Source organism: Elephantulus edwardii, unplaced genomic scaffold (assembly GCF_000299155.1).
Source record: "Elephantulus edwardii isolate Elephantulus edwardi_28Jun2011 unplaced genomic scaffold, EleEdw1.0 scaffold00040, whole genome shotgun sequence".
Taxonomy (NCBI): Eukaryota; Metazoa; Chordata; class Mammalia; order Macroscelidea; family Macroscelididae; genus Elephantulus; species Elephantulus edwardii.
This window is the reverse complement of record NW_006399790.1, coordinates 1027815-1043839: the sequence shown is the minus strand read 5'-3', so window position 1 is coordinate 1043839 and position 16025 is coordinate 1027815. Positions and strand designations below refer to the sequence as shown.

Genomic DNA, 16025 nt, shown 5'->3' with positions numbered 1-16025 from the left:
CCCCAAATATAATCCACTCTGCAACCCTCATTGCATACTCCTACGATAAAAATAATGCCCTAAAATATAATACTTTTAGACTATTCTTATATTGCTTTAATGAGGGTGAAAATATTGCTGTCAAATGATTTTTTGCAAAGAACCAGGTTGATATACTTGGATACTTCTTGATATTCCCTTTCCTGGGCATGAACTGTAAATTGACAAGTACAGAAACCCAAGCATGTGACAGAAATGGTCACCAGTGGCACAGACTATAGAGGATGATAGAGTGGAGTCACAGTATCAGTCAAGCTTAAGAGTGAGGGGAAGTTAGACTGGATGGATAGCTGAGGAGGAAATGAATGAGTACCAGCTGTGGTTCCAATACCTACTGCACTATTGGCAACTACTAGCCCCCTCTTCTATGTGTCCTCTGAGAAAGAAAGGCCTGCAGGAAGCCTGGAGAAACTATTCCCTGGATGCTTATGGAGGGGTAGATCTGTATGATATGACGGGTGGACTTTGGAAGTCATGGAGGTGTGTCACTCTGAGATTTCTCTTCTGGAGAGAGCTCCTGCAAGGGGTGAAGTTAGCTGACAGCCTTTAGGATCTGTCTCTCCTTTCAAATCGAGGCCCCATATTTCCCAGCCAAAGAATGGGCACAGTGTAGGTAAACCAGTATAACAGTTTAAAAAAATTGCAAGGGAAAAGAATGAGCACAGCAATGGCACAAAAGCTCCTTCTACAGGTCACTCCTTGTACTGGAACTCTGGTTAGCTGGTTTCGGCTTTCTCAGAATTGTGCTACAGTCATCTTTCTCTCTGTTTCTCTCTCTGTGTGTTTCTCTCTCTCTCTGTGTGTGTGTGTGGTGTGCATTTATAGTTACAGAATTTTTGGTTTCTGGTGTGTGTAGTTAAACAGCATAATACTTCTTCAAAGTTTTCACCACTATTCTGAGAACATAAAAAAAGCTTTGGTGGCCTAGTGGTAAGAAACTATGCTGCAATTTCAAAGGCACACAGTTTGAATCCACCAGCTGCTCTGAGGGAAAAGGATAAACAGTCTTTTCTCGTGTGATTTGTTGTTGGTCGTGGTGGTGGTGGTGTTGGGTGCCATCAAGTCAAGTATGACTCATAGCGACCCTGTGAATAAAAGATCTGAACCCTGTTCTATCCTGTGCCATCCTCACACTTCCTGACACACAAGAGCCCATTGCAGCAGTCACTGTGTCCATCCACCTGGGTGAGGATCTTTGTCTCCTTCACTGAACCTCCACCCTTCCTAGCATTGTGTCTTTCTTCAAGGAATAGCAACATGTCCAAAGTAGTAAGGCAAAGCCTCATCATTCCTGCCTCCAAAGAACACTCCAGCTGCACCTTTCCAAGACATATCTTTTCATTCTCTTGGCCATCCTTGGGCTGTTCAGTGCTCTTCTCCAACACCACAGCTCAAAGGTGTCAATTCTTTTTCTGTCATCCTTATTCATTGTCCAGCTCTCAGATGCATAGCAAGTAATTGGAAGGTCCATGGCCAGAATCAGACATATCTTAGTCTTCAAAATGACATCATTACTCATCTATAATTTGGAGAGGTCCTTAACTTCAGATTTCCCCGTGCAATGTATTTCCTTATTTCCTTTCTGCTGGTACCAAAGTGTTAATTGTGGATCCAACCAAGATGAAGCTGTTGACTGTTTCAATCTCCTCTCCTTCTATCGTGACACTGTCTATTGGTCCAGTGGTAAGAATCTTTGGGGTTGCTGTGAGACTGAAATCTATGCCACTGGTGTATCAAATGCCATTTGGGTTACCCATGGTGGTCAGGTTTTGGTGGAGCTCCTTGACTAAGACAGACCAGGAAGCAGGATAGGCCATCTACTTCCTAAATAACAGGCCTTTGAAAACCCTATTAACATTAAAAAAAGAGGATAATTAATGTAATGGTAAAGACCAGATTAAAAGTCAATTGAAATGAGAAAAAACAAAAACATTGTTTAATAATTGGAACATGGAATATATGTAGCTTGAATGTTGAAAAACTGGAAATTGTTAAAAATGAAATGGAACACACGAATATCGACATACTAGACATTAGTGAGAGGAGATGGACCAGCTTTAGCCATTTTGAATCAGATGATCATATGGTATACTATGCAGGGAATTAAAAACAGAAGACTAATGGTGTTGCATTCATAGTAAAAAAGTTAATTTCAAGTTCTATCCTGAAATACAATGTGGCAAGTGATAGGATAATATCCATACATATACAAGGAAGACCTGTTAACGTGACTGTTATTCAAATATACACTCCTATATCTAGAGCCAAAGAGGAAGAACTTGAGAATTTTAACCAAATCTAATCTTGTAGCCTGAAACTGACCAAACACACAGTCAAGATGCATTAATGATAACTGGTGACTGGAATGCAAAAATGGGATACAGTGAAGAAGAAATGTTGTTGTTGTTATGTGCTGTCAAGTCGCCTGCAACCCATAGAAACCCTATGTACAGCAGCTCTGAGGCCTACTCTGTGCTGAGCCAGTCACATTAATTCTAACACACCAACCCCCATTGCCCCAGTTACTGTATCAATCCATCTCATCTGGGATCTCCCTCTCCTGCACTGTCCCTCCACCCTTCCAAGCATGTTCCAAGAAATGATCTTTCCTGGCCACATGCCCAAAGTATGTGAGATGGAGCTTCAAAATTTTAGCCTTCAAGGAGAAACATGGTTTCACCCTCTTCAATACAAATCTGTTTGTTTTCTTGGCGGTCCATGGTATGTTCAAGACTCTTGTCCAGCACCACAATTCTAAAGCATAGATATTTCTGTTATCCTTAGTAAGTTTCCAACATAGAAAGTTAACTGCGAAGACAATGGCTTGGTTCAGGTGTACTTGATGCATAGCAAGTAATTGCTAAGACCATGGGTTGGATCAGATGTGCCTTAGTCTCTAGATTGATATTTCTTTTCAGTACTCTAGAGAGGTCTCTGACAGCAGATTTTCCCAATGGAATTCGTCTTTTGATTTCCTAACTGCTGGTGTCAAGAGTATTGATTTTGGAGCCGATCAAGATGTAATTATTAACAATGTCAGTCTCTTCTCCATTTATCATGGTGCTGCCAATTGGCCCAGTGGTTACAGTCTTTGTCTTCTTGATATTGACCTTCAATCCATATTGAAGACTACAATCCTTGACCTTCTGCAGAAAGCACTTCAGGTCTTCCTCAGTTTCAGCAGGCAAGGTTGTGGAATAGTAGTTGCAAATATGGGCTTGGTGATAGAAATAAGTCTTGAAATAGAATGATTGAATTTTGTATTTACAATGATTTATTCATTGCAAATACCTTTTTCAAAAGACACAAATGACAACTTTACACATGGATCTCATCTGATGGGCTGCATAGGAATCAGATTAACTGCACTTGGGGAAAAAATTGTTGGAGAAGCTCAACATCAGCAGTCAAAACTAGGCCAGGGGTGGACTGTGGTTCAGATCACCAGTTACTCAAATGCAAGTTCAAATTGAGGCCAAAGAAAATGAAAAGAAGTTCACAGGAACCAAGATATGATCTTGAATCAATTCCATCTGAATATCAAGACCATATTATGAATATATTTGAGGCTTTGAACACTATTGAGCGAAGGCCAGATGAGTTGTGGGATGATATCAAGGATATCGTCCATGAAGAAAGCAAAAGGTCATTACAAAAAAGGAGGAGAAAGAACAAACTGAAATGCATGTCAGAAGAGACTTTAAAGATTACATTGGAGCATCAAGAAGCCAAAAAAAGAAAAGCGTGTCAACGTGAAAAAACTGAACAGAAGAAGACAATTGAGCAATTTACTGCCTCTGAAAACCCACTGGAAGGTCAGCTGTGGCTCATTACTGACTGGACAGCTAACAATAACAACTGGACACAACAATAACAACACATATAACTTAGGTCATATAGTATAGCATAACAATTGATTGCAAAGACCATGGCTTTTATCAGGTGCACCTTAGTCTCCAGAGTGACATCATTGCTCTTAAGCACTTTGGAGCACTCTAACAGCAGACTTTCCCATCACAATACGTCTTTTAATTTCCTGGCCGCTAGTGCCACGAGTGTTGATTGTGGAGCCAAGAAAACTAAAGCTGTTAACAATCTCAAGCTCTTCACCATCTACCATGATGTTGCCAATTGGCCCAGTAGTGAGAATCTTTGTTTTCTTTATATTGAGCCTCAATCTATATTAATCCTCTTCAGTTTCAGCAAACAGGGTTGTGTCATCTGCACAACGCAGATTGTTGATGAATCTTTCTTTGTTATCACTTGCTATGTGTCAGAGAGCTGGACAATGACTAGGGATGATAGAAGGAGAATTGATGACTTTGAGCTGTTGTATTGGAGAAGAGTACTGAACATACCATGGACTGCTAAGAAAATGAACAGGTTCATCCTTGAGATAGTTAAACTGGGCTGCTCCTTGGAGGCAAGGATTCTGAAGCTTCGTCTCACATACTTTGGACACGTTGCAAGGAGGGACCAGTCCTTCAAGAGGGACGTTATGCTTGGGAGGGTGGAGAGACAGCACAAAAGAGGAGGATCCTGTATGAGATGGATTTATTCAGCGACTTGGGTAATGAGAGTAGGTGTGTCAGAGACAGTGAGATTGGCACAGGATAGGGCAGGTTTAGGGCTGTTGTACATAGGGTTGCTATGAGTTGCAGGTGACTCGATGGCACATAACAACAACAACAACAAAAATAATAATTTAGGTCACATGACAAAGGGGTCTACACATTGCATATGAATTAGGTTGTTAATCAGGGGACATTAAAGTAGATTATTCTGGATTATCTGGATGGACAAAATCTGGTTTTGAAGATGGTGTAAGGGGTCTATGGCCCAAAGGATTCAGGAGACCACTAGAAACTGGAAAGAACAAATAAGTGAAGTCTCCCTAAAGGCCTTTAGAAAGAAATGACGCTCTTCTGATGCCTAGTAAAACACATGTAAAATTTCTGACCAGATACTACATTCTTCTTGTTTTAAGCCACTGAGTTTGTGGCAATTTATTATGGCAATGGTAAAAAATTAATACAATGTGAGTGACAAAAAAAAATACTGTCCAAATGGCCCTGCCCAAGAACAGTTTACCCCTTTTCTGTTGGACGTACTTTGCATATTCCTCCATTAGAATTAATGTCAATAAAATAAAATGATATCTGTCTTGGAGAGGGTGAAACCAAGTTTCTCCTTATAGAATTTTTCCTTGTAGGATTTTGAAGCTCCATTTCCCATACTTTGGGCATGTGGCCAAGAAAGACTAGTCTTTGGAGAAGGACATCATGCTTGGAAGGGTGGAGGGACAGTGCAGGAGAGGAAGACCCTAGATGAGATGGGGTGACTGGGGCAATGGGGGTTGGTGTGTCAGAGTCACTAAGAGTGGCTCAGGACAGGGTAGGCTTCAGAATTATTGTACATAGGGTCGCTATGGGTCGCAGGCAACTCAACGGCACATGACAGTAATAATAACAACAACAACAACAGCAAAGCATTTTGATTTGTTTATATGTTCCTACCTCCAGTAAACTGTGTGCTACTCATGATCCAGGACTGTGCCTTCTAAATCCCCGTAGTCTTGTTTCCTCAAAATCACTGAATCTGTGTGTATGCGAAGGGGAAGTGGGGAGGAGAGGCTTGTGAAGAAGTGATGTGATGGTGTTGATGGCAGCATTTGGGAGGGGAAATCCAGAAACTGGTAGATGGTGAACTCTGGCCAATGTCACTTGTTGGCTATATGGTCTGGTTGAGTTTGGAACACTGAAGATCTGCATGGCAGCTGTGGACACTTTCATCTTGGTGGGGCTCATGAACCAGGAATGATTGAAGAGAATTCTGTGCCACCGGTTATGCCCCATCCACAAAGAACTCTGACTTCTCCCCTACTTCCTCATCTGCCACCCAGTTTCTTTCTCAACCCCTTATAGTGCAGACTTGTTAGAAATGGTAACACCTTCAACCACTATAGTATTCCATTTGGTAGTATTCCATTTGGACTTCTCGTGAATAGCAAAGTTTCTTTGATTTCCCAACATTGAAGTACCCTAAAATGTGCCTTTTAATAGCAAACAAAGGCTCTGGTAGACTTCACCTGAGAGTTTATTCCAGCACAAAAGCCTATTGCTTTGTCTGCCTCTCTCTCTATGTCAGATTGCAATAGCTGCCATCTGTTGTTTCTGAGTCATGGTGACATCTCGTTGTGTCAAAGTAAAATTGTGCTTCAAAGAGTTTTCAATGGATCATATTTTGGCTCTAGATTTCCAGGCCTTTCTCCTGAGGCTCTTTTGGTTCATGTTAACAATTTGTGCCACCCAAGACATGGATGTATATGAAAAACCTGTTGCCTTTGCTTTCATCCCAACTCATAGTGACCCTATGGGGCAAAGTAGAACTGCCCCATAGGGTAGTTCTTACAAGAAGGAGGCTACTATATTTTCTCCAGTCGCATGGATGCTGGGTACAAACTGCCAAATTGTTGGGTTGGCAGCTGAATGCTTGACTACTGCACCACAGAGGAAATATTGTAAAACCTCTACCAGACAAAATAATGTCATAGAATACTTAAAGTATCTCAGAATATATATTGGAGTAGAGAAAAGATAAATAAGAACAATAGGTTTTCTGCTTAGATTTTTTTTTTATTTTGATGGGATCATTATATGGTTGATCATATGTGTGTAGGAAGCTGCTGTACAATTAACTTGGAGATCTGAAAATGCTTTTTGTCCTCATTGTTACAGTTTCAATTGTAATCCATTGCATCTCATTTTCTTGGGTGTTGGCACTGTAATGTATTAAAAGAGAAAAAAAACAGTGCTCAGTATTGTAACTAACTGTCCCTACTGAATATTCCTTTTCATAAATACTTGCTACCACAGGGAAATTAAGTTTTCATATAGAATAACTAGTTTCAGTAGTAACCATTGAAGAATTAAAAAAATGTGGTTCAAGGCAGATATTTTTATGAAAAGTTTTCTCTATTGTAAAATTTGTTGTATATGGCTATGCTACTATCATGGAATAAGAAAAGAACAAGCATACCTCAAATAAAAAAATTCTGAGTTAAAAAAAAAGAACAATAGGTTTTAGTTAGGTCAATAACAAAAAAGAACAACAGCAGCAATGAGGCCCCTATCACTTCAGTACCTTCATTGGCTTTTGTCTCCTATGGTCCCTCTTTGTATAATAATTGAAGCACCTTATCTTGACAGGCCTTTTGAGACTATATTATTTCTTTCCAATAAACAAGATATATAGATTGAGTAGGTACAAAGAAAGGATACCACCCTGACAATTTCTTCTATTAATTTTAAATCATTTAGTGTTCCCTGTACAGTTCTGACAGCAGCCCCACAAGTAAGCGCTCTGGAATTCCCATTCTTCTCCATGTTAGTCATAATTTGTTGTGATCCATACAGTCAAATGCCTTTACATAGTCAATAAAACAAAGATAAGAACTCTTTTGCTATTCTCTACTCTTAGCCAAGATCCAGCATCTCTTGCCAGGAGGATGCACAATTATAAAAAGAGTGCAGTCAATATTGGGTAGCCTAGTCTGACCTCCACTAATTTTACAAGAGGGAACAGTGCCCATCTGCAACAGTCAGAGCACAAGTTTATTTCCATTAGGTTATAGACACTCTTCCATGCCCTGCACCTATTTCTACCAGTTTGAACACCAACTGCCACTCCCAGGGCTCTAAATGCTGTACTAGTGAGTGTGCTAATCCAGTGGCTACAAAGAACTCACAGAACCATACTCACAGTTAAAGGATTTATTAGGGAAGTTAATAGTTTTTAATTCAAGGTGGAAACAGTATATAATTCTTCAGTCTGGACAGCTTCTCAGGTGTGCTTGAAGGCTTTCTGACCTTTAGCTTTGCAGCTTTAGTTCAGTGTTCTCTTAATCCTACCAATTATGATGTCTCCTTCTCAGCCCTCCAGCAAGCTTATGAAAAGGCCTCTGGAGGCTTTGGCTCTGTGGTTGGCAGTCCCAGGCAATGCTGTTTCAGTTGCCCTCTGTTTTTCCAGTGCTGCTGCTTTCTTGCATTCTGCTGCTGCTTTCTTGCATTCTGACCAACGCAGAAATCTCTGACCCCAAAGGTCTTATGATGAATTTTTTGCTACTTTCTTGGGTAGCAAGATTATTGTCTTCTGCCTCTAAACCTGCTCAATTTAAGCCTGATGGAATGGCAAGACTAACCAGTCCCGTCATTTGTATCTACATATTTAGTTTGTGTGTTCACACTGAAAAAGGAATCTCATTCACATCATTACCATAGTCCCATCCATCCATGTGAAGAAAGTCAAAGCAAGGTGCTAGGAAAGCCATTTTGACAATCAACTCATTGTATCACATTAGTGCTCATTCTCATGATACAAGAAGAAGGATATACTATTGGAGAAAAGACTGAGGTTGTTAACAATTTCATCTTGCTCAGATCTACAATCAATACTCTTGGCACTGCAAGTCAGGAAATCGAAAGAAGAGCTACTTTAGGAATGCCTTCTGTCAGAGATCTCTCCAGAGTACTAAAGAGCAACAATATCAATCTGAAGACTAAGGTGCTGCTGATCCAGACAATGGTCTTCTCAGTTGCTTGCTATGCATCTGAGAGCTGGACAATGATGAAGGATGATAGAAGAAGAATCAATGCCTCTGAGTTGTGGTGCTGGAGAAGAGTTTTGAAAACACCACGGACTGCCAAAAGAACAAACAGTGCTTTGGCAAAACTTCAGATGCGAGGCCTGCTGGCCAAATGCCTGCACATGCATATTATGGGAGCTGTCATTCTGTACCTGAGCATTGCAACTTTCTTCTGTAAGTTTGCTGTGGCTGAACCAAGAAAGAAGGCATATGCTGATTTCTATAGAAATTTTGATTCCATGAAGGATTTTGAGGAGATGAGGAAAGCTGGTATCTTTCAGAGTGCAGAATAACTTTGGAATGTACAGAATTTCTTTGGATTGAGTTCCTTGACCTGTGTTCCTGAACTGTGCAGCATGATTGTGTGACTTAAGGAATAGTTTCCCTGGGTAAATAAACCATTAACAAATTTTTAAAAAAAGATTATCATGTATGCTGTAATTTGAGATAAGTGTAAATAGTCAGAATGAATATTGGGTCAGCTGAATTTAGCAAGGGCTTTCCAAAGTTAGAGCTAAATTAGATGGCCAAGTTATTTTTTTTCCTCTTTAAATAGCATTTGTAGTTTATCTATGGGGTCAGTTGTGTGGTGATGCTATTTTTCTAAGAAAATATCTCCTTTTATGTGTTTATTTATGGAAAGTAAGTAAAATGTTACTGTAGCACTTGGTCAGGGATCTGGGTTGGGGGCTGGTATGTGTGGGGTACCTGCTAAGTCTTCTGGCCCAGACACATGATTTCCCCTAATTGTTACACTTTCCCAGTCCAGGAATGTATAGTTGGCACCAGGTGGGCCAGGGAAGCTTTTCTCAAGCCTTTTTGTACTTGGATACATAAGACACAGATATTTGGGTCAGTTAATGTGTGTAGCTGTGATTGTAAGATGTGAAGTTCAGGTGCTGCTTTTGTCATGTGGAGAAAAATGAATGAAGTCAGAGTACAAAGGAGAAAGCAAAGATGAAGGGCTGAAGCAAGGAATCCTGATGACATTGAGTTCCTGTCTATTGAATGTCTGGCTATATACTGGTGGTTGACTGCACAAAAATCACAAATTTTCCTTACACACATTTCCCTGAGTGGCACAAGTGGTTTTTATTTAGACTAGAAACCTAATAGTTGCAAGTGTACACTCCTTCAACAGCACTATGGCAATCTTCTATAAATATTCCAGCCAAGAAAACCACTATGAAACAGTTCTACTTTGTAACACACAAGTCCACCATGAGTTAGAATCTTTGGAAAAAAATTCTTATCCATTATTATTTATTATACTTTGGACATGTTGCAAGGTGGTCCTTGGAGAGGGACATCATGGTGGAGGGACAGCGCAGAAGGGGAAGGCCCCCTATGAGGTGGATTGATTCAGTGACTGGGGTAATTGGGATAGGAGTGTCAGGGACAGTGCGATTGGCACAGGACAGAGCAGAGTTTAGGGCTGTTGTACATAGGGTCACTATGAGCCGCAAACGACTTGACGGCACATAACAACAACAACATACATAACCTGAAAGATTTCTCTCAAACTGAATTTTCCCCCTTGAGCTTTCTACTTCTTCAATTAAGAATTCAAGTGTGTGCACACCCATGCTTATCGTGGCTTTGTTCACAATAGCAAGGAGTTGGAAACAACCTAAGTGCCCATCAACAAATGAATGGATAGAGAAGCTGTGATATATTCACACAATGGAATACTATGCTGCATTGAAGAACAAGGAACTCATGCAATATTATTATAAATGGGTGACCCTGGAGGGCATTATGCCGAGTGAAGTATCTCAGCACAAAAGGACAAATACTGCATGGTGCCATTGTTGTAAAACAGGACTGACATTGGGGTTGGGGGTGGGGAGACTGAGAAAGATGGGTTCAATAATGTGTACTGCTTTGAAACATATGAGGGAGAAAACTCTTTAAGAGGGATATGTGATTAGGTATTTTTGTCATGACAGGTGTCCAGAGCGAAGGCTGCATAGTGAAGTGGAGCTGGGGGGAGGGATTGTAAAACAATGAAAGAATTTTTCTTTTGCTTTTCCAAGAGTGTAGTGTACTGGGGGGGGTGTTGGGAGGGGAGAAAAGTGCAACAATGAATGAATGGAAACCCAAAGTCTCTGTAAATTTTCATTGAAATGAATAATAAATTTTTTTAAAAAGAACTCAAGTGTGAACAGGAACAAAATGGTATCATTTCATCAAATATTTTTGGCCCATATTAAATGTCATGGAGTATGAAGAAGTATAGTTGATACAAAGCAGAGTGAAACCATTAGCAAAAGGCTCAAAGAATATAAAGAGAAGTGAAGGCAAGATCCCTGCAGCCCAAGTAGTGTTCTCTGGATGTGGTACTGATGAAAGCTGGGAAGGAGAAGTAGAAGGAAGAGAAAGCCAAATAAAAAGCAAAAACAAAGAAAAGGCAAAAAATCTTACTGCTAATAAACACGTTTTTACTAAACAGCACAGTCATAAAACTTAACATAAGATATGGCTCCAGTCTTCTGAATATCTTTTAGGACAAAGTGAAACTTTCATTCTTGAAAGATCTCATCTTATGACTTCATTTTTGTTTTTTTTTCATGACTTCGTTTTATTTCTTCAGAAGCTTTATGGTTTTTGGAATTACATAATTTGACAGCTTATGGCGAACTAAAGGTAGAGATTTTTTATCTATTGTATCTCCATTATAAGCAGAACTGGTATATAGTGCATAATTTATAAGGATGTTAACCAAAAGGTGAGCTGTTTGTGTACATTCACCCACTGCTCAGTTGGAGAAACATGGACAGATTCCTTCCTTAAAGATTTATAGCCTTGGAGAGGGTTGTTATGAGTCAGAACCAGTTGGCTCACAGTGAGTGGCTGAAATCAGTTTACAATTGCATCAGGCACCCTACAAATGTTGGGTTATGTGCCCCTGAGTTGACTAAGAGTCATAGCAGTTCTATGAACAACACATCTGAACCTTGCCTTATCTTGGCCATCCTCATGATCTCCATCATACTCGAGCCCATTGCTGCAGTCACTGTGTCAATCAATCCATCTTGTTGGGGGATCTTCCCCTCTTTTTCTGACCTTCTATGTTTGTCTTTCCAAGGACTGGCCCTTCCTGACAGCATGCCAAAAGCATATGAGATCGAATTTTACCATCCTTGTGCAACATGGTTGCACCTCCTCGGCAGAGTCGATGTCTTTGAATTGTGGCGAAGAAACTACAAGTAGCTCCATAAAAATTCATTGACAGACAAAACAATTATGAGATATCATCTCACCCCAGTAAGAATAGCAAAATTCAAAAGAGCATCAAATAACAAATGCTGGTGATGTCGTGGAGAAACTGGAACCCTTATTCAGTGTTGGTGGGAGGGCAACGGCTATGGAAGGCAGTATGGCACTCTCTCAAAAAATTGGAAATAGAAACACCATTTGATCCAGCAGTTTCACTACTGGGAATATACCCTAAAGAAATCAGAGCTGCCATCCAAACAGATATATGCACACCCATATTTATCACGGCTTTGTTCAAAAAAGCAAAGGGTTGGAAATAACCCAAGTGCCCATCAACAAACGAATGGATAGAGAAACTGGTATATTCACACAATGGAATACTATGCTGCTTTGAAAAACCAGAAACTCATGCAATATTATTCAAAATCGTGACCCTGGAGAACATTATGTTAATTGAAACATCTCAGTCACAAAAGGACAAATACTGCATAGTGCCATTGTTGTAAAACTGGACTGACATCGGAGTTGGAGGGAACTTAAGAAAAGAGGGTATAAATAATGTATACTGCATTGAAACAGATGAGGAAGAGAGCTGTTTAAGAGGAATATATGATTAGGTATTATTTTCATGACAAGAATCCAGAATAAGAGCTACATAGTAAAGTGGACTTGGGGTGTGGGGAGGATTGAATAACAAAGAAACGATTTTTTTTTTCTTCAAAGTGAAAAGCGAACTAGGGGGAGGGGTGGGTAGGGAAGAAAATGTGCAACAATGGAAATCCAAAGTCTCTGTAAACTTTCATTAAAATTTAATAAGAAAAAGATAAAAAGAATTTGAAAGAAATAGATGAGATGGAGAATCATACCATCCGGTGAAATAATTTCCACTCTCTGGGTCTGAATCTCACTGGGCAAGCAGGTCAAGATTGTCACAAGAGGACAGGCTGAAACTAGAAAGAAAACACTTCCACCCCCACTTCCCCCATTAAGTCAGTAATTCTCAACCTTTGCTTAAATTTGTCTCTTGACAAATGAATGAAACACAGGGTAAACCTCAGATCTCAGAATCTCAAGAGGGGCCCTTGGCATTTTGTAAATCTGCCCAGAATGCAGGTTAAGGGTCAGAAGCACAGAGTAGGAACCTAGGCGCGGCCTCAAGCAAGGTTGGATAACTGGCAGTGGGGTTAGGCCATGCACGCCCTGGTTAAGGTGTGAGATCCCGCCCCTTGGAGGCGCAGTCCCGCCCCCTGGAGGCACGGTTCCGCCCCCTGGACGCGCGATCCCGCCCCTTGGAGGCGCGGTTTCGCCCCTTGAAGGCGCAGTCCCGCTCTCTGGAGGTGCAGCCTCCCTCTGAGGGCGCGGTTGTGGTTGGCAAGACCGGGTGCGTTCTGTTCCGCTGTCGCCTTCCTGCGGCGGGCGGTCGCGTGGGCTCTGCTTCTCCAGACGCGAGTGCTTGCAGCCATGAGGCGGGCGGCGCTGCGGTAGGAACTGGGACCTTATAGGGTGCGGGTTGGAGGCCTAGCTTCAGTCCTCCGCGGGTCCCTAGTGGGCCCAAGCTAACAGAGCGGGCCGGCGGCCCTCAGTGACTAACGCTGTTGGAATTTAGGCAGAAAGTGGGGGCCAGCCCGGATGCGGGCCCGCCAGCTTCGGGTGTGGGGACCCCGTGCTTATACGTCAATGTCTTGTGGCACAGTGTTGAACTTGGAAAGCGAAGCAGCACTTTGAAGGGAGGAAGTTAACCGTCCCCAGCTGACATTCCATTACCCTTGGTCATCAGGGGTGTGGTTGGAAACCGTTTTGGGGGTAAACTCTAGTCAGAGAGCTCGTACTTGAAATCCTGAGATACTTCTCCAGCACTTTGCCCTCTTTGGAGAATCCTTTTAAGGTTGAATGTTTGACCCATTTGGACTGTGGCTTTGGTGTGTTGTAACAGGGCCCGAGGACCTCTGATATGAACCTTACTTTTAATGAGCAGCGAGGCCTCTGTTTGGGGGAGAAAAGTTGGTTGGGCCACTAGGACCATGAAGATGGCTTTTCCCATCTTGAATCTTCCCATTAAGCTTTAATGGCCTCAGGCTCCATCCAGTGTATCTGGCCCTGCCCCACCCCACTTCACCCTAACCCTCCTGCCAAGTGGCCCGGTCCCAGGGGATTCCCCCTTATGTTGGCTTCTGAAGTCATCAGTGTGTGACCCACAGTGCTGACTGGCAACGATGCCAGCAACTCTTTTGGGGTGGTTCTGGACCTCTTTCACTTAAAAAGGCTGCTGCCTTTTTGGTCACTCTTATCAGCCGTAAAAAGGATGTCTCGCTCTCTTTTTTCATTTACAGTATTGAAAAAAGGAAAAATCATTGTGACACTTTATTTGAAGACAAATTGAAAATCATTACAACTTGGGCCAACAAGGTCACCAGCTTGCTTGGCTGTGTTGTGAAAGGCCTCCTACAGACAGCTGTTGTCCATGGTCTTGCCACATGTCTTCTCACATGAAACTTTTCTTGATCCCCTCTTCCTGAAGTTGGAAGTCTTTCTTTGCACTGAGTTTCAACAACCCTGGGCATCTTTCTTTAAGTCTTATTGAGCCATAAGCAGTGTCTAGTGAGAGAAAGAATCCCTAAATTAATAGGGAATAGGCCTGCGATGATTAGGTAGTTTGTCTGATGGGAAGTGTTTCTAGTGATTTTTTTTTTTTTTAAGACTCACAAGAGTCAGTTGACTTTGTTGAGTCTCCAGATTGGGGGATTTTTGCAGAGTGGTGGGCACTCTTCCAGATTTGAGACCCAGGACAGAACACAGGCACTTCTCTTTTACACCTCTGGGTAATTGGGCTCTTTGGTCTCCTTTAATTGAAAAGCCTCAGCCATTGGGTCCTAGAGCCAGTGTTCCAAAGTCCTCTGAGAGTTTCTTCTCAAGACTTAAAAGTTTCCTGTAACTCCCGAGATAATGAAGCAAAGGTCATTATTAGTTCTCCATTGAGTTGGAACCAACTCATAGCTGACCCTCTAAGCAGGTTTTCAGAGGCAGTAAATTGCACAATAGATTACCCATCCTTCTTCCATAGAGTAGCTAGTGGTTTTGAACTCCGTGCCACTGGGATTGCAGCGAAGCTTCTTTTCACTAGACCACCAGAGCTCCACCAAGACAAAGGAGTAATGATTAAATTATTCTCCCATCTCTTCCATCTCAGTGCTACATGTATGAAAGGAGCAGAAAAGAGCTACTTGCCTGTGTCTGCTGACAATAAAGCCAGAAGAACTCGGTTCTCTCTTGACTCACCCATTGTGCCAGTTAACTGTTACTGGAGTAAAGTCATCCAATTTCTGTAATGGCTCAGTTTCTCAGGAGGCTAATCTGAATCAGCATTTTAAATAGGGGAAGTGCCAGCCTTCTGAGATTTATTATGGTTAGGTCTTGTCAAGCCAAGTGTAACTCTATGAAGAACAAATTGAAGCCTTACCCAGTCTGTGCCATCCTTACATTCTCTGCCCATTGTTTTGGTCACTGGGTCGATCCATCTTGCTGAGAGTCTTTTTGTCTTTCACGGACCCTCTACTTTTCCAAGCCTGTTAGCTTTTTCCAAATTCTGGTGTCTCCTGCCAACATGTCCAAAGTATGTGAGACAGAGTTTAACCATTCTTGCCAGGAACACCCTGGTTGAGTTTTCTCCAAGAATATTCAATACTCTTTACCAGCACCACAATTCAAAGGCTTCAATTTCTTGATCTTCCTTATTTATTCTCCAACTTTCACATGAGTAGGAAGCAATTGAAAATACTGACTTGGGTCAGTTGCAATTTAGTCTTTAAACTGGCTTCCTTGTTCTTTAGCACTTTTGAAGTGCTAAAATCCTTAATAGCACATTTTTCCAATGCAACAGTCCTTTTGATCTCTTTACTGTTGCTACCATTTGTGTTGATTGTGGATCCAAATGAAATTAAATCATGGACAACTTTAGTCATTTCTCCATCTATCATGATGTTTCCTATTGGTCCAGTTGTGTTTTTTTCTTGATGTTGAGGCATAATTCATCTTGAAAGCTATAATCTTTCATCTTTCTTTTTTTATGGTTTTTTTTTCTATAATTATATTTTATTAATTTTCATAAACATTTACAGAGATTTTG

The 16025-nt window shown here is 41.3% G+C and overlaps 1 pseudogene; it reads right to left on the bottom strand.

Annotated features, from left to right (window-relative positions):
- LOC102849719 overlaps nt 1–8368 on the bottom strand; it is a 36667-nt pseudogene extending 28299 nt beyond the window's left edge.
- Between the last annotated feature and the right edge of the window lie 7657 nt (nt 8369–16025).